At 37.5% G+C, this 27500-nt stretch overlaps 1 protein-coding gene across 1 annotated transcript in view; it reads left to right on the top strand.

Moving 5' to 3' along the window:
• Window positions 1–5782: 5782 nt before the first annotated feature.
• LOC135109099 (putative neural-cadherin 2) overlaps window positions 5783–27500 on the top strand; it is an 82238-nt gene continuing 60520 nt past the window's right edge. Inside the window, exon 1 of the mRNA XM_064020159.1 lies at window positions 5783–6112. The gene's annotated coding sequence lies outside the window, so the exon portion shown is untranslated. The remainder of the gene's footprint in view (window positions 6113–27500) is intronic.

The following is a 27500-nucleotide window of genomic DNA, read 5'->3' as shown; positions in this document are numbered from 1 at the left end:
TTCTTTTTCTCATTCCTATTCTGTCCACTTCTCTAATGTAAGAGTTAACCAGTATTCTCAATCATTCATCCCTTTCTCTGGTAAACTCTGAAACTCCCTGCCTGCTTCTGTATTTCCACCTTCCTATGGCTAGAGCTTATTCAAGGGATAAGTTTCAAGACACTTATCCTTCAATTTTTTACTACCGCTTCGGACCCTATTTAGGGACCTGCGTTTCAGTGTGTGTGTGTGTGTGTGTGTGTGTGTGTGTTTTATTTTTTTTTCTATTGGATTTTTGTTGCCCTTAACCGGTGTCCCTCCTACCCCCATCTCCCACCCACCCACCCACACACACACACACACACACACACACACACAGAAACACCTCCACAGCCTTCATATACACAACAATAGCATCGAGGAACCGAGAAAGACATCAGTCATAAAGAAAACAGGTCTTGATATGAGGAAAGAAACAAATATAGAGACAAATAATTTCCCTTCCTTCACTTTCTTTGATTTCAATCCATGAATGATTGATCACCAAACTTCTTAGTACTAGTTTACGTCAATTAACTGATTTCCTTTCTGTAGAAACCTCAAGATAAGACTTAATTTTATAAGTTCGTGTCCTTCCTTTCATGGAATATTTTTTTTTTAGATCAGTTTACGTGTTTTTACTTAATTTCCTATCCACAGAGGTCCTCACATCGATTTTTTAAAGTTAGTTTATATTCTTTACATGATCAAACTTCTTTTACATTAGTTCATATGCTTCATAAATTTGTTTTGGTTGAATGGCAGCATTACTCATGGAGGCTGCTTACTAGCCACGATAAGCTGTGGTTTCTGGCGGCGGTGTAATAAGGCGCCAAAGGAGCGTCAAGCCGTGCAAGAAACAGCCACTGATTACACTACACTCTGGACGGTAAACATGTGACTTCCTATGACCTTGACTCTCTCTCTCTCTCTCTCTCTCTCTCTCTCTCTCTCTCTCTCTCTCTCTCTCTCTCTCTCTCTCGTAGGATCTAATTCACAAATAAGGAATGAACTATTTCACTAGGTAACAAACCAAACAATTAACTAAATAACCAATTAACATAAAGGGTGTCCCGCGAATTAAGGTACACACTTCAGGATTTGATAGTTCAAGTAATTGTAAGTCGAAAATTCTCTATGCACATATGTTGCGTTTTGCTTTATTTTGCGAAAAATTAACGTGTAAGTTGTGATTTGCGGGAACCGCTCGCCTGGGAAGGCCGCCGCCTCCTTTCTTCCCTCCTTGTCTCGCGACGTACTTGAGTGGCGCCGCGCGGCATTAAGTGATCATTTTTTGTGTACAATCTACGCAGTCAAAGCCTTACAAGAAAGAGTTAGTACATGATAGATAGAATTTTTGTATATGTCAGTGAAGAAAATGTACAGGTAGCACAGCAATACAGTGGTTGTTAAATGCTACATTTTAAACATACATGGGAACTCACTGCAGCTGTCACCTCCTCAACATTCAACTTAACAGTTGAGGTCTTGAGACAGGTGATAGGCCTTGTTAATTAGCTGACTGCCAAAGTGCATCTTTTTGCTACAATGGGTTGTACGATGGGCACTTGAATTTTTTTTTTTTCATATATATATTTTTTTTACATTCTTCTCCGCTTTTTTTTTTTTTTTTTGTACATGCAACATTGTGATTTTTTTTTTTTGGTGTGTGTTATGTAATGAGGCGTTCCGTCAAGAATATCTTGCACGCGATTTTGCACGCCGCGATACAGGTATGATAGCTTTTTTCACTTTTTTTCACATTTTTTTTTATGAGGTACCCAGTTTTCTTTAGTCTCCTGTGAAAATCTACAGTTCTCTCTCTACGTACAGCTAGAAAATGAAAAAAAAAAATTTACCTATAACTAATTTTTCCCGAATTTATTTACGAAAAAAATTCGTAAATCCAACAAATAATCAATGCATCTGCATTAGATATATTTTTGATTAATATTTAATTTATTTTAAAGAGTAGAACACTGGCTTTTACTTTGAAATATGGCGAAATATAGCGAAACATAATAACATTCTTGTTTCCCCCCCCTCTCGAGACCGCTAATTAAGCGTGACATCATTAATCGCTCTCGGCCTATGTACACAACCAATTAGAGTAACTAAAAGAAACTCTGTCTGCTTTTTCCATATATCCTAAAGTATATATCCTGTGAATTTCAACTCCCTAGCTTTATTAGGTAAATTACATTAAATTTTTAAACTTTACCGCATGATATCTCAAAATGGCAGATTTTGCCATATAAAAAATATTACTTCCGTTGCTATTCATGTTACACAAATATGGCCTATTGTAGCTTATGATACTATATGAGAGGAAGAATTCCTACTTCCTGAAATGGTGACTGAAATTTATTTATATTTTTTGCAAATATTTAAAAATAAAAAAAAATCATTATTTGCATCAAATTAAAAGAAATACCATTATATATATATATATATATATATATATATATATATATATATATATATATATATATATATATATATATATATATATATATATATATATATATATATATATATATATATATATATATATATATATATATATATATATATATATATATATATATATATATATATATATATATATATATATATATATATATATATATACACTAGATAGTAGGATTTATTCCCCTATCCTTCTTGATTAAAATACTTTTTGAATGAAAGAAATTGGTCCATAAAAAAGGGAGGAGATAAAAGTTGAATACAAGCAATTTAGCATGGGATGTGCGGGGTTTACAATCCCACCTCAAGACAGTATCATCCAGATGACAATACGAAGCCCCACTATCAGTTCAAGAATACAAACACAAATACATAAAGGGGGAAAATTCACAGAACATATCACAATTTGATATAAATTAGAAAAAAAAAAAAAATCAAATAATCAAGTGACATTTACAGGAATGGCGGGAACAGCGGGCAGTCGTCATGAAGCTGGTGAGTTGCCATGTATGTTTAAAAAGTAGCACTTATTAACCACTGTATTGCTGTGTTACCTGTACATTTTCTTCACTGACACATACACAAATTTAATCTGTCATATGCTAACTGTTTCTTGTAAGGCTTTGACTGCGGAGATTGTATAAAAAAATTAAAAAATATCACTTAATGCCGCGCGGCGCCACTGGAATACTTGGCGAGCCGAGGAGGGAAGGAAAGTGTGGGTCCACCCAGGCGAGCGGTTCACGCAACACACAAATTACACGTTAATTTCTCGCAAAATAAAGCAAAAGACAGCATATGTGTATAGAGTATTTTTGACTTAGAATTACTTGAACTATCAAATCCTAAACTATGTACCTTGACTCGCGGGACACCTTTTATATCTAACAAACTGAATAACTAATATAGTCTAGCAAACAAATCATCTAACTACTCGTAATTAACTAATTTATTCATTCCCTACATATAGAAAGAGCAAAACACAGAAAAAATGAAAAAGAAACGAAGGCGAAGCACCGTCAAGACACAGACGCGACGGGTAGGTCACTCACGCCAGTTACGCCCGAGGTTGTGCATCATTCGGAGGACAGATAATGACAGGAGGCGCAGCGTGCGGTCGATGCGAAATTGTTACGAGGCGAAAATAATGACATGAGATTATTATAAGGAGACACACACACACACACACACACACACACACACACACACACTGTACATCATTATACAGAGACTTAACATATTTTACTCGTCCAATGTTATCCTTACAATAAGAGAACTAACATAAATTACACATACTTGAAAACAGGCGACTGATGTACAATATTATTATCATCGTGTCAAACAGTTTAATGAGAGAAACAACAATATGAATACTTATCTATATCAAATAGTTTAATAGGTTGTAACAGTTGTAGGTCTCCTCGTGAACTGTTGGAAATATGCTGCCGGGGAAGAATAATGACCCATATTCAATGATTTCAACAGTGAACGACTCTGCTCACATGCACATAATATATGCAGGGTCGTCACCCTTACCTCCATCGTTAACTTTTATAGCTGCTGGTGCGATGTACGAGAATCATACTCGTTAAAAATCCATATTGGGGTAAAAGTTGCTAGGTGGCTTTTTGATGACCAGCAAACCCTCTTAATTGTTTGTTAAATTATCTCTTCCTACTAAAGATTAGTGAATGGGAGCATCTTATCTTGGAATACATAATGAATGATGCTAGAAGGCAGTGATCATTGTCAGAAATAATATGTACCAAGAATTTAGTTTCAGAGGCTTATGAATTAGTTAAAACAGTTATTGTTTATATGTTTACGCTAATTTGCAGATAATATGTGCGTGCTCGATAAAGTGAGCAATTTAGTGGTGTTTCACTTTGTTTCTAACTCTTGAACAATCCTCTTTACACGAATAAAAACATACTTGTTGAAAGAACACAATAATACAGAAACTCGTGAATTTGTAAAATTTATTATCTTGACAAAGAGTTTAATTTGTGTTCCTTGAATTTACAGCAAGTAAATCGCATTACTGTGTCGTGACTTTACACTGTGATTGTGGTAAGTTTTGGTGCCACTAATTTCTCTTCACTTGATCTAAGACTGAATTCCTGCCCCGGAAAAGTCACTGGCAGTCGACCAACTCATCCATCCACCTCTTCTTCCTGGACAGGAAATATATACGAGTACAGTAGGTCACAACATTAACTGACATCTTAATGAAACAAAGATCTTGTCGAATGCTGATGTCTGGACACACTGCACAATAGACTCAACATAATAACGTGAGGAGAGCAGTGTGCTTATTGGTTAAATTACCATAATCATGCTGTGAAGCGTCAAAGCAGCAAGGTGTGAGGCAGGTGTGAATCGCAATAAATGGAACCTGGCTTAGTTTTTCAAAGGGGTTTCTAATAAAATAATTGGATGATTCAATATTGGTAGTAATATCATACAAATCTGCCTGTATTATTTATTTTTGTTCCTGCATCTCAGCTTTTCCATAAGGAACACATATTTTTTTCCAGAGCAAAGAGCCGATATCTGTTCAGATCGAGCTAACAAAACAAGCGAACTGTAAGCGTCACAACAGGGGATCTCACAGCAGGTCAGGATCCAACGCTGTTATATTTGCTGATCCGTCTCTGCACCAAACACACACACAGACAGCGCTCGCATTGACAACGAGGGGGAGTGTGTTTGTTCATCGTCCCATGCCTGGTTACTACCGCCTGAGTGTCAACTCATTCCCTTTCTCTAACTGCGACGTAATCCAATTGTAGGGAGCCATCTCTCTCTCTCTCTCTCTCTCCTCTCTCTCTCTCTCTCTCTCTCTCTCTCTCTCTCTCTCTCTCTCGTGTAATATTCAGAATATATTATCTACATGTATATCGAACCCTATCATTATCGTAATTTCTTCCCTCGCAAATAAAGACAAAAAGTGTCTGTGTGTGTGAGTGTGTGTTTATATATATATATATATATATATATATATATATATATATATATATATATATATATATATATATATATATATATATATATATATATATATATATATAATAAAGACCTCATGATGGCGGGAGATTGGGGTACGGAAGGCAAGGAAGATCTGAAAAGAGCAGGGAGTGGGGAAACCGTGATTGATGACCGGCGCTTTGGAGGAGATGAGTGGCGGATTGAAGGAGGGCAGGGAAGGTTGTGAGGGAAAGAAAAGGAAAAAGAAGAAAGGGTAATGGTATACAATTCTAAAGAAATGAAATCTGATTCAGGCACAAAGAAAAAAAAACACCAATAATATTGATGGGATTTTGTATGAAGGGACTGATAAAAATGAAGATAATAATAATCCTTTAAAAACTACTACAGGAGGAGAACCAAAACAAAGAAAACTCTAAAGCATAATTTGTGGAAAGCAAGCAGCTCCTCCGTGTTGTGCGTCACCCCTCCACAGATCTCAGAATCTCGAAGACTCGACAGACAGACAGACACACAGGCACAGACCGTTGCTTGGTGAGTGTGCCCGCCGCACCTCAGTGACCCTGCTGCTGGTCTGTGACGCTCGCCATGGACCCCGCCAGGATACTGCAGATCATCACCAACAGCACCTGGATGGGTGAGTACACACTCTCTCTCTCTCTCTCTCTCTCTCTCTCTCTCTCTCTCTCTCTCTCTCTCTCTCTCTCTCTCTCTCTCACCCGGCATCCTTGTACCTGTTATTGCTCCCTTGAGAAATCTGGTCTGTGAACCAAACCGTTTGTCATCCTTGCAAGGCTGATATTAATATATTCCTCGATGAATCCATCACCTTTAAATCCATTTCCCGTTAATAATATAATCCACTCTACTACTTTTTACTATTTTTTTTTCGAGTAATCACATTTTCGGCATTCTTTTAGACAAATTTTCTCCATAATCACTTTTCCCACCACCACTCCACTCCATATTTCTTTCCTAGAGAAGGATTCCTGCTTTTTCATTACGTTTTAATTCTTCATCATCGCCATCATTATCTCCATCCTCGTCTCCCTTTCTTTCCACCACCTTTGGATCCTCGCTGGCTCAGAGGTAAGCTCCTAGGATAACAAATACATTACCATGTGTTCGAATCCTTCTCTGTCCTTAATTATCTATGAAATAATGTCTACCAGCTTGGTGAACTCTTTAGTTTCTCGATTTCTTACACTCAACTTGTTTTTATGCTTCCTTTTTCTCATCAGTTTTTCCTACCTCCTCTCCTCCATTTCTGTTTACCACCTTTCCCTAACATTTTTCCGTCCTTTCTTTATTATTTATTCATGCTTCCCTATTTTCTACTGGCCTCATTCCTCGGCCATTTAGAAGACTCTTTTATAGATACATTCATCACAAAAAAGAAAAAAAAATCCTAATCCCGCGGCAGCATTCAGCCTTTGTTCTCATCAGCGTCCCCCTCCGCAGCTCGAAGCAGGAATCTCCTCCGTCCACCTCAATGAATGTCTTAATCTCCTGATAACTAACCGTAAAGCTCTCCTTGTGGTTGTTTTTGTCCAGCTGTTCCAAATAGCGAATGTATGTATGTTTGTAGGTATGCAGTGTGTTATCAGGTATATGTGTGGGTTGTTGTGATCGATAAAATATGTTTGTTCGTATGTATGTATGTATGTATGTAGCTATATGTACGTACACATTTTTAAGCAGACTGGCAAATGACAGACAGAATGGACAAAAAGAAGCCCACTAAGTTGCCGCTTCTAAGAAAATACAATAAAGGAAATATTTCCAAATCGATGCCCAATTTAGTCATGATACTTTTTTCGTGAAACAGCTTATGTTACAGGAAGAGTAGAGAGAGAGAGAGAGAGAGAGAGAGAGAGAGAGAGAGAGAGAGAGAGAGAGAGAGAGAGAGAGAGAGAGAGAGAGAGAGAGAGAGAGAGAGAGAGAGAGAGAGAGAGAGAGAGAGAGAGAGAGAGAGAGAGAGAGAGAGAGAGAGAGAGAGAGAAGCGGAGAGATTTAAAGTTTAACAATGAATCGGTGAAAGAATGAAGGGCTGGTTAAGTCCTGCATATATGTTTGTACTATGCATATATGTAACTATAGATTCGGCAACTCGTGGAAAATTAAGATATCGAGCTATATTTTGTTAGTTTGTGATTACTGTGTGGGGCTTCTAGATTAAGTATGTTGATGTTTGTGGAAAATTAAGATCATTAGTGCGTAGTTTACCTCTGTGTGTGTGTGTGTGTGTGTGTGTGAGAGAGAGACTATATACCTCATTGCAGGCAAATGGTGAACTAAAAAAAGTGAGGTAACATGAACATTAGTGCTTTAAAACTAAACATTATATATCGACTGAATGGAAGATAGTGGAAAGGAAATTCGACTAGCACAGAAAATTATATGTACATCGTGTGTGTGTGTGTGTGTGTGTGTGTGTGTGTGTGTGTGTGTGTGTGTGTGTGTGTGTGTGTGTGTGTGTGTGTGTGTGTGTGTGTGTGACCAAACAGACGGCACTCTTGTCCAGCAATACTCGCAATATTTAGTATAGACGCGAATATCTATTGTATTGATAACCGATACACAGGACTGCTGGTGACATGCATCGTATATCTATCTGACACACAACTGCACTCAGAAAAAAAGTTTATCTAGAATCAATCCAATCAATCATAATGACAGCAAGGGTATAACACGTGAATATAATAACAACATGCCATATACTCTTCCCACTGAAAATATGGTATACGAGTGTTCTTCTACGTGATACAATATCAGCACATTATTCTCAAGGGTTTCGGCGCTTTATCTCCGCAACTTTTAATAGCTGTGATTTTGGTGTAACCTGGAGGGATGTTCATATGATTCTGGTGATAGTGTAGCAAGGACTTTGTATCATCAAAAGAAAGGGAAAAAAACGCCCGTGAGAATCCGACTCATCATCACTGTGGGCTTTGAAAACAGTCCTAATAATTAAACAAAGCGTTCACGTCCTGCCCTAGCGTTTGTCATGCAGTGGTAATGACAAAGCGCATTCACATTTATTTACACCCACTAGATTATTTTATTTCATGAAGCACAGTCGCGGGGAAATCATAACCGTCGCTCACATAATGTTAATCATAATTCTGACGCCATTTATCAGATTTACGCAAATATTTCAAAGGCGTGTTAAAATATTTACGGCAAAAAGAAATAAAAAATAGACGAGCACATTTATGAGCGAAATTATAAAACGAAAAATACTACATTGCGAGGCTTTCACGTTGAAATAATTGAGGAAAAACGGAATCATTTATAAATTTTTGCGTGACATTTTAGACAGCCACTGATGGTGGATGGAACGAAATGACAGGCGAGGAGGAATGGATAATGATGAAAGAGAGGCAAATGTGAAGCCATGGACAAGATAAAAGGGGGAGAAGAAAGAAGAAATACGATTCCTTTTCTTAAAAGAAGACAGCAAAAGAAAGGGATAGAAAGACGGATGAGGATAAAGACGGATAAAGGTAAGGAGGAATGAATAAATGGATGGAGGAATAGAAACTGTTATCATGTGAAGGCGTGAAGAAGATAAAAAAGGAAAAATGACAGAAATAAGACACGTAAGGAGAAACGTGGACACAAGGAGGAATGGATGAATAAAGGAAGAAAGACACAGGAAGGGAGGAAAGGAGGGAGAGAGAGAGATAAGGGAGAAAGGAAAGCAGGACAAAACATAACCAACTGTGAGAGAAAAAAAAATACGAATATGGAAAGGCGCATAAAGAGCAGAAGAAAACGGCGGGGGAAGGCGAGTGCTGAAAAAGAGAGAGGATGGATGGGAGGAGACACAACCTTTCAGAATCGGTTCAGGTCGTATCTTTGGGATCATCGGAGAGATACGGCCCTGGAGATGGAGCGAGGGTGAGGGGGGAGGGGCAGGTGCCCCACAAAAACAACAACAACAAAAAAAAAAGGATAACAAATAAAGGGCAGAAAATGTACGTGCAAGAGAATTTTGTGGTTTAGTAAAAATACGCTCAAAAACCCGAAATATATATTAAAGTAGAGGAAGATGTAGACAACAAAAAATTCTAAAATTTTAATATGAAATATGAAAAGGAAAATGTGAGGGGAAATGGAAGTTTCTGAGAAAAATAAACAAGCAAAGGTAGTTTCTATATTTCAGAGCAGAACAATAACAATAACACAAGAGAGGAGAGAGAGAGAGAGAGAGAGAGAGAGAGAGAGGAGAGAGAGAGAGGAGAGAGAGAGAGAGAGAGAGAGAGAGAGAGAGAGAGAGAGAGAGAGAGAGAGAGAGAGAGAGAGAGAGAGAGAGAGAGAGAGAGAGAGAGAGAGAGAGAGAGAGAGAGAGAGAGAGAGAGAGAGAGAGAGAGAGAGAGAGAGAGAGAGAGAGAGAGAAAAATATGAAGGTAACAGAAGTTTTCGAAATGAGGTTTTTAACATTTTCAAAGGACATGATCACGTAGAAATTGGATAAAAGTGAGTCAGTCATGGAGCCAATTATACCTCGGATTTCAACGATATCAGAAAGTGCTGAATCTCACACACAATACATGAGGTCACACAGTGCAAAGTAAACAAGGTGGGAAGGGAGAAACACACGAAAAGAAAAAATGCGTCATGAAAAGAACATGGGGCTCAGGAACGACAAAAAAAAACAAGGGGGGGGGAAAAGAAGACGAGGATGTTAAAAAGGGAGAGAACAGAAACATAGGAGGAACACGATGTCTGATATTCAATGCGTCACATTGGGGGCGAGGGGGCTACAGTCACCTGTTGTTTTCCGCACGGTGGCGCTGCAAGGTAAGAAGGAACCTGATGCAAAAGCTGACGAAAGCACGCGGGCAAGTTGGCAGTGGGGAATGGACGTGCTTCTGTGTGGCTTTAATAGTAAGTTGAGTGGTTACACACACACACACACACACACACACACACACACACACACACACACACACACACACACACACATCACACACACACACACACACACACACACACACATATAGATCGGTAAAGAGAGAGAGAGAGAGAGAGAGAGAGAGAGAGAGAGAGAGAGGAGAGAGAGAGAGAGAGAGAGAGAGAGAGAGAGAGAGAGAGAGAGAGAGAGAGAGAGAGAGAGAGAGAGAGAGAGAGAATTCATTTCGCTTGGCTAAGGTTACTTTTACCTAATTCAGTTCTGGAAGCGCTGCGTTCTTGCCTGGGAGACTCACTGGCGGGCCTGCAGGTGACGATTCCTTTCCCAAAGAGGCCTGGCCGTGGCACCGTGCGAGGCGGTCATCGATTCGCGCCGCTCTTCACGACGGCACCGGGGAGAAAAGCCGCGAGGGGAAAATCGACAGTCATGTTAATTTAAAAGGCTTATCCACCTCATGATTTCTGTTGAACACCCACCCGATGTCCGCTGTCGAGTTTTCCCCCGCCAAACCCACCTAAACGGGGCCGACTCCCCTGGCGTGATGCATAAAGGCTGTCTAGCACCTCTGTGACCCGCAGCTGCCACTCCGACCACCACCTGCAGGCCATAAGAGCAGCAGCCGCCAGATGGAGAGCCCGCCGTCCTACGCTGGCTTAAACTAACGGACATATAAAAGCAGGTGGCTCTGGGTATGAGTGGGTCGTTCGGTGACATGATGGATGCGACACTGCAAAGTACACGCTACATCCCGAGAGGGAAGCACGTCTGTATACACCAGCACACTCCCTTAAGCCTGAAAACCATGTAGCCATAGTGTTCCTTGATCTTTACGTGTAATTCAGGGCTGCGCAATCTCATCTCGGGCTTGCATTTTAAGTGGAAAGTCATCAGCTGAGATCCCCTTAGCTAAAATGTTGTGTTCGCTTCAGTAAAATTGTATTCAGAGAGAGAGAGAGAGAGAGAGAGAGAGAGAGAGAGAGAGAGAGAGAGAGAGAGAGAGAGAGAGAGAGAGAGAGAGAGAGAGAGAGAGAGAGAGAGAGAGAGAGAGAGAGAGAGAGAGAGAGAGAGAGACAGGGGGAGGGGGAGGGAAAGGAGATATCAAATAAACATGAGATTGCCAAACCAGCCTAACTCTACACCAAACCATCATGTTGTTTAGACTATTACACCAAAAGAATAATAGCGAGCGGAATTTTGGTTTATCATTAGAACAGTATAAATTTGTCCTTCAGTTATAGTTATGAAATACATGAAATAAAAGAAAAAGCAAAAAACGAAACACTCTCTCTCTCTCTCTCTCTCTCTCTCTCTCTCTCTCTCTCTCTCTCTCTCTCTCTCTCTCTCTCTCTCTCTCTCTCCTCCACCTTCCAAGGCAATTAAATTTTTCATAAGGTTCTGATCTTGAAGATGACGGTCTCTACCAGCTTAAATGGCCATTCTCAAACGAAAAGAACTTGCTATTAAGAATTTTACTCTCAGCGGTGAAGCAGAATGAAGAAATATTGCAAACTATTCTCATGTTTTTTTAAATCCCCAGGGAAACACTTAGCACGTGACATGATGTGGTGAGACAAACTGATGCCATACCGTTAACTCCTGGGGATATTTAACGAGGAGATATTAGATGAGAGAGAGAGAGAGAGAGAGAGAGAGAGAGAGAGAGAGAGAGAGAGAGAGAGAGAGAGAGAGAGAGAGAGAGAGAGAGAGAGAGAGAGAGAGAGAGAGAGAGAGAGAGAGAGAGAGAGAGAGAGAGAGAGAGAGAGAGAGAGAGAGAGAGAGAGAGAGAGAGAGAGAGAGAGATTTACTGCATCATCTGTTTGCATATACGGCGTCAGTATGACATACTTAAAACTTTTAAATTGTAAGATACGAACACGTTGAAATAAGTGTTCAATAAATTGTTTTACTGAATATAATCATTTTAGAATATCCCTTGACGAACATGAAATTAACTTTCTTGAAGAAACACGGTAAAACGCACAAAAAAAGTAAGTTATTTTTTTCAATATATTATTTTACTGAGTATGAATAACCTCCCCCCAAAAAATGAAACGTACAGCAAAATTTCCTCAATCACGAGGGCACACCACTCATGATATACAAGTCATGTATTATTTTCATAACACTATCCTTTCCAAACAAGAGAGGTTAACTCATTCAGTGAATTTAGGACACCACAACAAAGAGGTCAATGGGCGATGTATACAGAACAGGACACGAGTTAATTAGGGCACCATTAAAAGAGAAAAAAATACCCACATATTTTTGTTGTAGCTTGTTTAATCTAGATACCAGTAGATTGTCAAATTCAAGATAATTTATTTCATACTATAAAGCATAGAAATAATCGCTAGTTTCCCATTCACAGTAATATGTTTATTCTATTCCGACCAAGATGTTTGAAAATTGCATGCGGTACTGAATATGATAATGTCATTAAGGCAGCCAATAGTTAAGGGAAGGCCGGCAAGACGAAAGGTTTAGAAAAGCTGGTTCTCAGGAGGAAAGCAGCTCACGCGTGGGTCGTTCTACAGGTTCAGGGCGGACACGACCCACTTGGACGAGAGGTGGACAAGGGGAGTAAATCTTAAAGAAACTGTCTGACTAGTGCGAGAAATGAGAGTAGAAGAAAAGGAGAAAACAAAGAAGTATAGTAGGTAGGTCATTCCCGCAGAAATACACACACACACACACACACACACACACACACACACACACACACACACACACACACACACACACACACACACACACACACACACACACACACACACACACACACACACACACACACACACACACACACAGACACACACACAAGCGAGATAATAATAACAAGTCTTCCTCGTATTTATTAAGTCGTATATTTGACGCGTCAGTGCAGTTCCATTCCAGTGATTCGCAGCACAGCAGTTAAAGGAAACAAAACGCATCTCACAAAATTTATCTGACAGTAAGACGTAATAAGACGGTTTGAAATATTCTTCCGTTATGCATCTTTTTCCTTGCTTCGCTGTCAGTATCGCTACAATTTTGAGTATTTTGAAAGCAATAAATCGAAGGAGGCTATTTTGTAAGCCGCCGCCGTCGTCACGAGCAGACAAACGCAACACTGGCACTTTTCTGAGCCATGCATCAACGTTGCGCCGAGGCGGCCGGCGTTTAGGGCGCAATGTGGCGTCAAACTCTTTCGTGCACAATATAAATGGTTGCCGCTCACGCCCCATTAGCAGGCCTGCACCTAAAGGTCTTCCCGCCACTTCAGGCTTTCTGCAAGTTTATCACATAACCTGCCCATTCTTTGTTATTCTTTGCTTTCCCATTCCCTCATCGCCAACTTTAACTATAATGGCGAATGCACAATATAATATGCTTCTGTTTCTATGAATGGAATGGTTATAGTATAATTCTCTGATAATGTTTTCAGTCTAACCTAATCTAAATTTTTATTGTAAAGTTTGCTATCATTTAAGCTCTCCCCCTTCATCTCTGTCGTCGTCATAATAGTAGTAGTAGTAGTATCATGTGTTATATATATATATATATATATATATATATATATATATATATATATATATATATATATATATATATATATATATATATATATATATATATATATATATATATATATATATTACTGCAACAACATCAACAAGTAATGATTCACAGTTGCACACATCCTTCCCGTTACAACAGTACGGCGCCTGACCATCTACTCAGCTTTAATTCATCTTAAAGCGCTCCTAAGACTCGTGCTCTCGAGGGAGCCTTGTGCTCTTGGCCGGCATCAGCGCGTCCTTCCCAGCAGCACGCCTACATATCCACAAATGCAAACGTGCGGCCGTGTTGATAATTATGGTTATGTGCCTAAACTTTCAGCCGATACGAGAGTTCTACAAGCTTTCTACATCCTGAAGAGAAATGGTTTAAGTGGAACTCGTGCACATGTTTTTCTTCTTGTAATTAAAACTTTTTCGATTTTGCCAATAAGATTCGTGTACTTCGGAGTTTACTTTGAATTGTTTATATGGTATTTAATAATATAACAAGCTCTTGTCAGTTAGGGAAATGAAAACATCACAGTATATTTATCGTTGAAATGTAAACAAAAACACGATTAAAATGATGAGCCACCATTAATTACACTTTTATAATCACCACCCGTAAATAAATAATAAAAACATACCTGATGTGTCCAAATAAAAACTGCATAAGTTAAACGAAACACAATTTTGCGAACTTACCCTGTGCTAAAAACGATCCCATTTTCGCGTTACATAGTTTAGGAGGCATTTAATTTTATCGTGCCCTGTAAATTACTTCCCCAACAGAAGCAACATTTTACATACAAATAGTTGTGCCTATTTTGTTTTAACTTCAGGGCAGGGAGGACGGGAGCAGGACATGACAGCTGCAAGGGAAGATAAGGACGGGAGTGTGGAGAGGAGACGGGAGGCGGAGAGTAATGATGGTGCTACCTCTGTGTTCTGGCTTTCAAGGGTACATGACCACGTGTGTGTGTGTGTGTGTGTGTGTGTGTGTGTGTGTGTGTGTGTGTGTGTGTGTGTGTGTGTGTGTGTGTGTGTGTGTGTGTGTGTGTGTGTGTGTGTGTGTGTGTGTGTGTGTGTGTGTGTGTGTGTGATGTCTGATTCAAGGTAAAGGTTAATGCAGTTGTCACGGCTTTGGGTTACATTGCTTGGTATTTACTTCTTACTCGTGACTTCTGACGCTGCGCAGCTTTTATGGAGACTGTGTCGAATGTGTAAGACGTTCCTTGTTTCTGTAAAATCTAGAGCACACTATGCCAACTTCACGACAAAGGTTTAAAATTCATATTATGAGAAGTAGGAAGGAACTCGAGAAAGGAGAACGTCTCCCATAAGACAAATAGGATCTTCCAGTATCAAGCAACTCACAGACATACCTAACTTACCCTTACCTATTCCACCTGAATATAACATAAACTGGAAGTATAACAAAAATTCAAGGTAGAGGTTAAGGATTCACCTATGTTTGTTTGTTCTTTGCTGTTTGTCCGTGTTTGTCCACCTGCCTCCCTGTCTGTCTGTCTGTCTGTCTACCTGCCATTCCGTCAATAAAATATTTAGAGTTTATCAACCTCTTCAAAATTTCTCAAACATAACTCTAAGGAGAACTTTTGTCGCATTTAACTTAAGTCTACCATGAAAGTTTGAGAAATTTCATATTATTGTATGGTGCTGGAGGATATGTCCTCTGAATATCCTCCTGTGCTGGTTGTGGAGCGAGAATGAGGAGGATCACGTGTTATGGATGGATAATAAGGAATCTTTAGAGTTGGTACATTTAGGAAGTCCCTCTTCAATGTACACTTCACTCTAGGGTGTTCCTTGGTGGATGTCATCTTCAAAACACGCCCCGCTGATGCCTGTATATGTTAATTTTTCGGTGAGGATATTCGCTCATGAGAAACAAAGTAGTCATCAAAAATAGCTTTAGATAAATGTGTGTGTGTGTGTGTGTGTGTGTGTGTGTGTGTGTGTGTGTGTGTGTGTGTGTGTGTGTGTGTGTGTGTGTGTGTGTGTGTGTGTGTGTGTGTGTGTGTGTGTTGTGATGGCGTATATGGGTTTGGGATATACAATCATACATATTAAAGAGACCAGATAATAATGTAAGGAAAGGGAGATCCATGTATTCTTGAAAATATACACAGGAGTAATTATATTAAAGATGCCGAAGGAATAATCACGAGAGAGAGAGAGAGAGAGAGAGAGAGAGAGAGAGAGAGAGAGAGAGAGAGAGAGAGAGAGAGAGAGAGAGAGAGAGAGAGAGAGAGAGAGAGAGAGAGAGAGAGAGAGAGAGAGAGAGAGAGAGAGAGAGAGAGAGAGAGAGAGAGAGAGAGAGAGAGAGATGTCAAGGACTTTTCTCGCGGTACGTTTTATCCCTCTTCCGCACCAGACCCTCTCGTTCGCTTCTCCCCAAAGTTCAACAAATAGTGAGGCTTCCCGGTCGTTTCCCACACACGTGCACGGCGGGTAGGGGTGCGTGGGTCGATGAAAAGACTGAAAACGGTAACAGCTGCTGGGTGTGGATTAGAGGTCAATTCAATAATGTGAAGACTAGAGGGTGCTTGTGTGCTTGTGCCAGACCGACGGATAAAGGAGAAGAGGAATCTTTTTGTAAAGGGTGTGGGATACATATATATGATGCAAGTGGTGTAGGGGAAATGAGTAAGTGGAATGGATGAAATGCCGTCACGTGGAAGATAAAAAGGAAAATACAGGTGATACCTGAGAGCACAGTTGAAATTGGATGCAAGAGATGATGCAAGGTAGAGCGGAGAGATGACAGGGCTGCTGTCCTGTTGATGATGAGGATGATGATGAAGATTATAATCTATTCTTGACGACGAATATTACATGTCACAGCATGAAACCTGACAAAAATTATAGAAGCAACTGAATAATACAACATCGAATGCAATTACACTATAAATATTTAGAGCTGAAAAGATGAAAGAAAATTCAAGAAACAAGTAAACAGAAAAAAAAATAAAAGAGTATATTATATATATATATATATATATATATATATATATATATATATATATATATATATATATATATATATATATATATATATATATATATATATATATATATATATATATATATATATATATATATATATATATATATATATATATATATATATATATATATATATATATATATATATATATATATACAAGAAATAATTCTTAGTTGAAAAAACTAACATTGAAAACAACCAAGCCAAAGAAAAAAAAAAAAAAAAAACTGGCTGAATGACAGGTGAACGTGTTCGTGAATGCGTGGTGGATTGCCTTCGTCCTAGCACTGTTTTTATTTTTTCACCTGCTGCCAAGTGACGTAAAAATCGGTGGCACGTCACGTCATCCATCCACCAAAGTTGCGCGGTGCACCTCTGGACCAGCTGGGCGCCCAAGATAGAAAGAGACCCTTAAAACAATTCATTGACCAAGGCCTAAATTTAGACCTTGTTACTCACAACAGCGAACGAATCGTTTGTCGCCTAGCAAACCAACCTATCAAGGTATGTATAAATAAACAAATAAATAAATTAATTAATTAATCAATTAAATAAGTAATATATATATATATATATATATATATATATATATATATATATATATATATATATATATATATATATATATATATATATATATATATATATATATATATATATATATATATATATATATATATATATATATATATATATATATATATATATATATATATATATATATATATATATATATATATATGTAGAAGACCTCTGGCCAAGGGCAACAAATAAATTGTATATATATATATATATATATATATATATATATATATATATATATATATATATATATATATATATATATATATATATATATATATATATATATATATATATATATATATATATATATATATATATATATATATATATATATATATATATATATATATATATAAAGGCCCACTTAATGCCAAGTCTCATAGAGAGTTCTTAATATGACAATCAAGTAATGGGGGATAAGTGTCTTGAAACCTCCCTCTTGAGAGGGAAGGAAAAAGGAAATACAGAGGCAGGCAGGGAGTTCCAGAGTTAACCAGAGAAAGGGATGAATGATTGAGAATATTGGTTAACTTTGGCATTAGAGAGGTGGATTGAATAGGGGTGAGAGAAAGAAAAAAGTCTTGTGCAGTGAGGCCGAAGGAGGAGGGAACGCATGCAGTTAGAAAGATCAGATTAGCAATTAGCGTGAAAATAGCGGTAGAAGATAACAAGAGAGGCAGCACTGCGGCGATCAGAAAGAGGCCGAAGACAGTCAGAGGATTCCACCCTTCCACGGTATGAGTGGAATCCCCCTCCCCATACATGTAAAGCATACTCCATACATGAACGGATAAGATTCCCGTACATAGTTAGCAGCTGGGAAGGTGAGAAAAACTGGCGGAAACGTCTCAGAACGCCAAACTTCAGGGAACCTGTTTTAGCAAGAGATGAGATGTGAAGTTTCCAGTTTAGATTATAAGTAAAGGACAAACCGAGGACTCTGTGGAGATGAGGGGAACAGTTGAATGTTAATAAAGAAGAGGGCATAGTTATCTGGAAGGTTGTGCCGAGCTGATGGATAGAGAACTTGAGTTTTTGAGGCATTGAACATTAATGAGTTTGCTCTGCTTCAATCAGAAATTTTAGAGAGATCAGAAGTCATGTGTTATGTGGCTTCCCTGCGTGAGATATTTACTTTCTGAGGTGTTGGGCGTCTACGAAAAGACGTGAAAATGTGCAGGGTGGTATAATCAGCGTATACACACACACGCACACACACACACACACACACACACACACACACACACACACACACACACACACACACACACACACACACACACACACACACACACAGGACGTTAGAACACAAATGTTTAACCAGATTACGCCTATACTGAACATTTGTAAAAATTTAACTTTAACAGTTGTTTGATAACAGTTGTGTGATAACATGTGATAACTGTAATGACCATGAAAAGATAATGTAACTTTCGTATATTACTTGTCAGTTGTAGGTGGAGTACAATGATCATGAAGAACATTACATTACACATTTACTTTACTTATCTTTTAGAAAAAAAAGTGTAAAAAAGCTTCAGTAAATGTGAATAATGTATGTAAATAAAGGAAATACAAATTCACTCTTTTTACAGATGCATATACTAAAGTCTCTATATGGAGCACACGCCATCATATAGAAAGATAGCAGTTAAGTTTCTGTAGCATTTATAAGACGAGCTTCGTTTTCTGTCACTTACTATATATATATATATATATATATATATATATATATATATATATATATATATATATATATATATATATATATATATATATATATATATATATATATAAATCATATATTCATTAGCTTTTTTTTTTCTGTGAAAACTAAACAAGATTTTCAGAGTGGGGTATCAGCTACATGTCGACACTTAAGTTGGCTTCTCCTGCATTTTTTATGTAACTCGCCAGCACTGACAGATAGCAGCACTGAGAGGGAGATGAATCTTGAATGCGGCCAACACAGAACAAAGTAGGATGCAGCACCTCTGGTAAGGTAAAATTAGATGTAAAAAAATATTACCATAAAGATTACGACGAATGCTATTCTTATGAAGTCAATAAAAAAGATAACTTGTCCCTTAATGCTTACGGAAGACTTGGATTTGTATGGAATGACTTACTCGTATTCTTTGCAGCATCGATGTACAAGACTGATTCTTACGGGGATTTGGCAAAGGTTTTACGCTGGATACCCATTCTGGCGCAATCCTCCACATTTATTCTGAACTACTTAAACGAGTGATTTGTGCAATTCTCATCAACGGGTTGAATATTATAAAATGAGAACAAGCGGTAAAAAAAAAAAAAAAAAAACGGAGCTCGACCGTCGTTCCCTCGCCTACACAAGGGCTGGTGGATACAGTTGCGCCGAGGTATTGCTTTCCCTCCTCTAGCCGGTGAAGCGTAAAGGTCAGGAACACGTGTTTTCGAATGTCTGACCCACTATATGAGGCGTGCGTGTGGCGGTGCGTACCCATTCCTTCCTTTCCTTTACCATGAAACCAAGCGACTCCGTTGTTGCAGCTTTTAAATCAATCAGACAGTCAATTAATCAATTAACCAGCCATTACCTTCAACACTGACTCACGAGCAAGTAATAGTTAATACAATATATAAATTACCTCGAAGCAACATTGTACTTCATTCCGTACACTTCTGTACAGACTCAAAAAATTCATTGAGACATTACAGTGCGCCAATGATCTCTCTCTCTCTCTCTCTCTCTCTCTCTCTCTCTCTCTCTCTCTCTCTCTCTCTCTCTCTCTCTCTCTCTCTCTCTCTCTCTCTCTCTCTTGGATATTGGCCATTAGTCATGTTTCTTTCCAGATATTGACAAATCCTACTCTTGGCCATTAAAGAAAGATATGAGCAATCTTGCCACCTCTTAATATCAACTGCCAGCTCCTGGAGCCCCTCTGAGTTATTAGCAGTTCATCCAACCCACTTCTATGCAAATAACGATACATAAGAATACAAGCAAAAAGCATTTCTCTTCGTTATTGCATGAAATAAAAAAAATAAAAAAAACAAGATTGTGTAAGAAGTATGAAACTTCATCTTGACTAGCCCGTGTGCAAAAATACTTAATGTAATAAAATACAAGGTACACGTGATCTTTTTCGTTAACATGTGACGCGTAAAGGCAGGAAGCTTTCTCTTGCAAAAAAAAAAAAAAAATAAAATAAATAAATAAATAAAAATAAATAAATAAATAAATGAATAAATAAAATAATAAATAAATAAATAAATAAATAAATAAATAAATAAAAAATAAGTAAACAAAAAATAACGAGATATGTGTAAATAAATCATGTCAGAAATGCAGAACTATCTGCAAGAAAATAATACAAGAAACGGAGCAGTTTAATCGAAAATTCCGAAAGTAGAAAACTCCCTAAAATGCAAGCCATACAAACTCATAAACGATTCCTAACTATATATATATATATATATATATATATATATATATATATATATATATATATATATATATATATATATATATATATATATATATATATATATATATATATATATATATATATATATATATATATATATATATATATATATATATATATATATATATATATATATATATATATATATATATATATATACTCGTATATATACACACACACACTACCTGATAGAAATCAGAAATGGGAAAGAATCTCTAAACTTTCCCTATAAAAGAAAGAAAAAAACATTAATATAAATAAAATAAAAAATTTCACACACACAAAAAAAATATTGGAAAGAGAAACCTATCACTAAACTAACTTTAAAGCATATACACCAACTTTCTTTTCCACCTGTCTCCTCTATGACAGTATATTTCCCACCCTCGCATCTAGATGTCTGTTTTTGGAGGGGAAACGGTCGTGCGTCATCAGGGAAAACGTTTGTGAAATAACGGGTAAGGCTATCACGCTGGAAACTGGCAGCTCGCTATGAAAAAACAAAGTAGCAGGTAAAGTAAATAGCTTATGGAATCGCCGTAGTAATAATGAAAGCTGCTATTGGTTAACGAACCCCGCCCCTTGTGTCCATCGCCGGGTAATGCCTGGCTTTCCTCACACTTCAAGGATTGTAGTGCAAGTTTAGAACTCTATCGCTTCCAAAGACATCAGTGATAACAAAAATATTAATCATGCAGTAAAGCCCTTTAGGGCGTGCAGTTACTGCATATAAGTTCATTCACATAAGCGCCATATTCATGTTAGCATTGAAAGGGTTAATATCATAAATTTGATTTTGTGGTTAAGCTTGCTACATAAACAATAACATATCCGGAAGTGCAACCAAAACTATTACACTAAATTGTGGTGGCGAGAAAACCTATACAACCTATGCAATTAATACATTGTAATATTATTATTAACAGGTCATTTCTAGACATAAAAAACAAAAAAAAGACTTCTACTTATTTGCTGTTATCTAGGCATGATTTTGAACTATTGAGTGGATCGTCAACATCACACTCATAAGTTTAAAGAATAATACTATATTCTTATGAACGTGATACTTTTAGGAATATTAGCCCAGCCCCGCAATACTCTTTATGCAGTTCTCCTCTTTAATCTATTTTCATCTTCTTCCTTTAACATCTTTTCTTAATTACTAACCACTCTGAGACATCCTTATTTGTTCTACAGCCACTTCCAGTCATTAAACTGACTACGAACTGCAAAATCTTATCTTTTTAATCCACTTCTTTCTTGTAGATGCTTCTGGTGCGGTTAATTGTTTCATATCGCAATGAAAGGGATAAAAATGGAAGAAAAAATATGTTTCTTACGATTCAATCTCCTGTTGAAGACATGAGTATTTTTACAGAGTGGTTGCGCTTCATTTCTGAGATTATCTATTCATCACCTTGGAATTCCAAATGATTTGCCTTAAAAGATGGAATGGAGATTTCGTGTTTTTTTCAATTATATACATCACCCAAGAGATATGAACTAAATATTACAGTAATCTTCTAGAGGGTTCGCCTCGTTGTTGTTGCTTTTGTTATGAACTATCTAACTTATGCACCATACTTGCGAGAGAGAAAAAAAAAAGTCATTTACTTACAAGATCCAGGCGACGTCTTCCTCCAAACTCATCTTTTTTGCGATCTTAAAATTTACTCCTGGAAAGAAAAAGAAAGAAAAAATAAAAATAATGTCCTTCACTGTGCTCATTGTATTTTCAAAGGTAGTAGATAAAGGATAGGTAGATAGATCTTCAAGTCAGTGAAAAAGTAAGACAGTTTTAGATAGGTAAATAAGTAGATGTATTAGGAAGGTAGATAAGCGAGAAGGCACACAGTTACGCAGATAGGTAGATAAATGGAAAGATAGACAGAAAGACAGACAGAAAGATAAACAGATAGACAGAAATATACATAAATGAATAAATAGGCAGATATATATATATATATATATATATATATATATATATATATATATATATATATATATATATATATATATATATATATATATATATATATATATATATATATATATATATATATATATATATATATATATATATATATATATATATATATATATATATATATATATATATATATATATATATATATATATATATATGAGATAGATAGATGGATAGATACGAGTAGATAGATAGATAAATAAGCAGAAAGACTGATAAATAAACAGATAAACAGATAAATGGATAGATAGGTAGATATAGATAAATAGAGAGATAGACAGAAAGAGATAAACACACACACACACACACACACACACACACACACACACACACACACACACACACACACACACACACACACACACACACACACACTCACACACACACAGATAAGACCAAGAGACAGAAATATGAAAAAGTACAGAATTAACATGTAACTGCCTCATTAGATTGGCGCGTTATTTACATTAAAGGAAGACTGCACTTTGACACAAACATAATGTATGAGGCGAATGTCGATCTAGTAAACCACACCCTAAAATTACAACTGGGTCATTACATTTTCTGAAGAGGATTCTCTCAACAAAAGAAGAGTAAAATAAATAAATAAAAATTTTATTAAACAACCATTGCAAGTCTCGGGTTTCAAAATGAAGTAGACGATGACTGGCATGCGAGGATCAGCCGTCAGCGGGTTGGCCCTCACACTGTGCTCCCCAACATTTTTCTCCAATCTCCAAACTGTCAAGAAATATATTCCCGATATTTCTGTCCGTCCCTGCCAGTTAATGTAAGTGCAGATCGACGGTGTCATTGCCAACAGTAATATTTCCTTAAATGTGAATAACTTGATTTCGACAAATATTATGATGTTAGATTAGATTACCATTACTTCTCTTAAATTATGTTATGATACCACAAAATATTCAGGCTTTATTAGAAGACATACAACAAAAATATATACACTTTGGGATGCAACATTTCCATAAGTATCTGTGAATATGTGAATCATCGATAACTGTTTGTGATATCAAAGTCTTTCCTTACAATAACAGTTTTGACTAAGAAAGGCGGCATCGTTTGCAGTTATCGGCGAGTGTTCATGACAGGAATGCAAATAGACACAATTCAGTACATCAAGAGCAACAGGATCGAACAAACACTCTTGGCTGCTTCACGACCACCGCCTCCTTCCTCCCCAGCTAACATCTATTCAATCGCTCAATCTGTTTCTCCTGGAAGGAAACACTGAGGTAAACGTAAAAGCCGAATTTTTTTTAGATTCTACATTCTTTCCAGTTTTAAAGATTTACAAGACTGATTCCTAAGCATTTCTCTCAGGTCTGACTGGCAGGAGCAGAAAGTCGGAATGATACTGAAAATAAAAAAATTTCGCCAACAACAAGAAATCGTCCTTGACAAGAAAGAACGATACATTCTCATAATCTTAAACTGGGCGAAAATAGCGTATAAAAAAAAAGCTCCATTTCAAGATAAACGACGCGCTTATGAATAAACGCATTAGTAATTTTAAGAAGTAATAGAAAGTAGATAAAAGACCCACAGGAACACACATTATGAAGACAAGATTTACTTAACTTCAACATGCCGAAGTAGAGGAAAAATCATGAAAGAACACACAAGATTTCTCATAAGACAGCTTTTTTTTTTTTCAGTCCCTGTTCATTTCCACCATTAGCAATTTCCATGATAATTAAGTGGCAAATACAGATAAATGAGTCTCGCCTTGAAATTCACCTGATTCGTACACACCTGATTCGTACATACACCTGATTCGCTCTCTCTTATGGTGAATGAGGAAGGAGAGTTTCAGGAGGAATGTGTGGAATGGCTCTCAGCATACGTTTACATCTTGAGGGGTTCAAAACTATTCTTCTCATTAAATCGTCTCTTCTCTTCTCTTAACTCACCTCCGAATTCCAAATTATCGGCGAAGTGGTGCATTACATTCTTATCTGGTGCCTCTATTATCAAAGCCTCCACCTCCTTTGATGTAATTACGTAATACATTCTCTCTCTCTCTCTCTCTCTCTCTCTCTCTCTCTCTCTCTCTCTCTCTCTCTCTCTCTCTCTCTCTCTCTCTCTCTCTCTCTTTGTGTGTGTGTGTGTGTGTGTGTGTGTGTGTGTGTGTGTGTGTGTGTGTGTATATTGGGTGCATATGCACTGGCAATATTATCTTTACTTGTAGTTCAGAATATTGGATCAAATTAACTGCAGTGCAATTAATAGATTAGCGGTAAGATAGGAAGAGTAAATAAACATATACTACCAATGCCTCAATGCAAATGAATTTTTTTCCTGAACTCGGGGTCATTTATTTGTTTATTTACTCATTTATTTTATTTTATTTATTTATCTATTTATTTATATTTATTTATTTATTTATTTATTTATTTATCTTTTTTTTTTTTTTTTTTTTTTTTGCTGTTCGTGATGGAAAGAGATAGAGGCAGAGAGCTGCATTATCTACACTAGTTGAAAAGAAAACACAGGTGTGAAATACAAACACACTTGTCATTAAATATGTAAATGAGAATTACATTGGCTGTGGTCATGATGAAAAGGATCAGTCTCATGACAAGCTTAGTGGCATTTACATCTACATATTCTCATGATTATAAGTAAACAAATATTACGTAAGGGAATGCCATATTGAGTTTTATTTGATTTTGAGTATTACATTTTATTTGATGAATGAGGAGGTATTGGAATAGTCCTGTAGTCTGGATCCTCGTGGATATGAAAGGGCCAAATTACTGCGAAACCTCTGCTTGAAAAAAAAACAAAAACTGGTACTTATCGCATTAATGGAATTTTAATTTGCCCGTGAAACTATATCTAAAATAAAGCTGAACCTAGGAATTCTTCAAAAATTAAGAAGAATGAATTGTTCTGGGAGTACTTATAGTGGAAAACATGTTTTTTACCGACAGGTCTAAAAACATTTGTATATCCCTTCTGAATACATAATTAATGATGGAGAAAATGCATGTAGGAAATAAATATCACATTAAAGTCAGGTTCCCCTGCCTGCCTTATTGGAGGCCACGGTAATACGATTAGTTTGTACATTATAATAGAAACGCGAAATACTAGCTGAGAATAATCCCCTTGCTACCCCGTTTATTTAATCTAGGGAGGGATCAGGTAGCACGACCTGCCCTCAGCGCTCTCTACCTTTAAGCTGCACGTGTCCCATCAGCACTTTAAAGTTTCAGTGTGGCGTTGCTTGCGCCTCCCCGGCCTATGGCAGCCCCTTCATTGCTCTGCTGCCTCCCTCGTCCGGTATCTCAATCTTCCCGACGCTACACTCAAACTATAAAGACGCGCGCTCGCACGCACACACACACACACACACACACACACACACACACACACACACACACACACACACACACACACACACACACACACACACTTCTAACACATACCTTAAAACAACACAAAACAAAAAGAAATATACAATACAATACTACACAACAAACACACACACACACACACACACACACACACACACACACACATACACACAAGGCGCTTGCAACAACACAAAACAAGGAGAAAGTATTGTACAATACAATACAATACAACACACACACACAAAAAAAAAGAAACACCACCACTGGTACAAAACCTCCACCAGTGTCCACCAGGGTGCGTAATGCCGGCCACCTGTCCCACCACTCGCCCATCCATCCCCTCCATAATAGTTTATCCAGGGGGCCACCAGCTCCCCTGACCACATCTGAAGCCTCCCTCCTCTCTTCTGATCCTTTCCCCTCTCCGCGTAGAGCAGCACACCACCGCACGGCTTTCCTCCAGACCCCTCCTGCGCAGACTCCAGACCTGTGACACCGGAGTAAACAATTATTTCGTCGTGTTTCCTGGTCTGGTATTTGGATCTTCTTTTTCGTTTACTCCAGTATTTTTTATAGCGTGTACATTCCGTGTTTTCTTTTTGTGAAGGTTCTGGGAATGTACCAGAGGGACGAAATAAAGAAGTGCAGCAATATTTTCTTGCTTTTTACGTTTGCATTTTATCGCTACGCTGCACTTGTCGCTAAACTCTTAACGCTGACCACTCCATAGCGAGGCTTATAGGACTGCTTAGAAGGATTTGCAAGGACTGTGTGTAGGCTGAGCACGAGAGAGAGAGAGAGAGAGAGAGAGAGAGAGAGAGAGAGAGAGAGAGAGAGAGAGAGAGAGAGAGAGAGAGAGAGAGAGAGAGAGAGAGAGAGAGAGAGGTCACGGTGCTGGACAAGAGGGTAGCTACCGTGTTTGTATAATCCAGGTGAACATATTATTACTGTTCGTGTTTAATTTATAGGCCATCTGTTGCAATGCTCCCCTCACTCACTTATTCATAACATGGAATACTGTAAATGAAACTGACGGAATAGAAACAAATGTATAATTCACATGCTTTCTTGTGAACCATTTGTGGAAATTGGAGGGAAAAGAATGATATATT

The sequence above is a fragment of the Scylla paramamosain genome, chromosome 18 (genome assembly GCF_035594125.1).
Source record: "Scylla paramamosain isolate STU-SP2022 chromosome 18, ASM3559412v1, whole genome shotgun sequence".
NCBI lineage: Eukaryota > Metazoa > Arthropoda > Malacostraca > Decapoda > Portunidae > Scylla > Scylla paramamosain.
The sequence above is the reverse complement of the archived record's forward strand: the minus strand, read 5'-3'. Positions and strand labels throughout refer to the sequence as shown.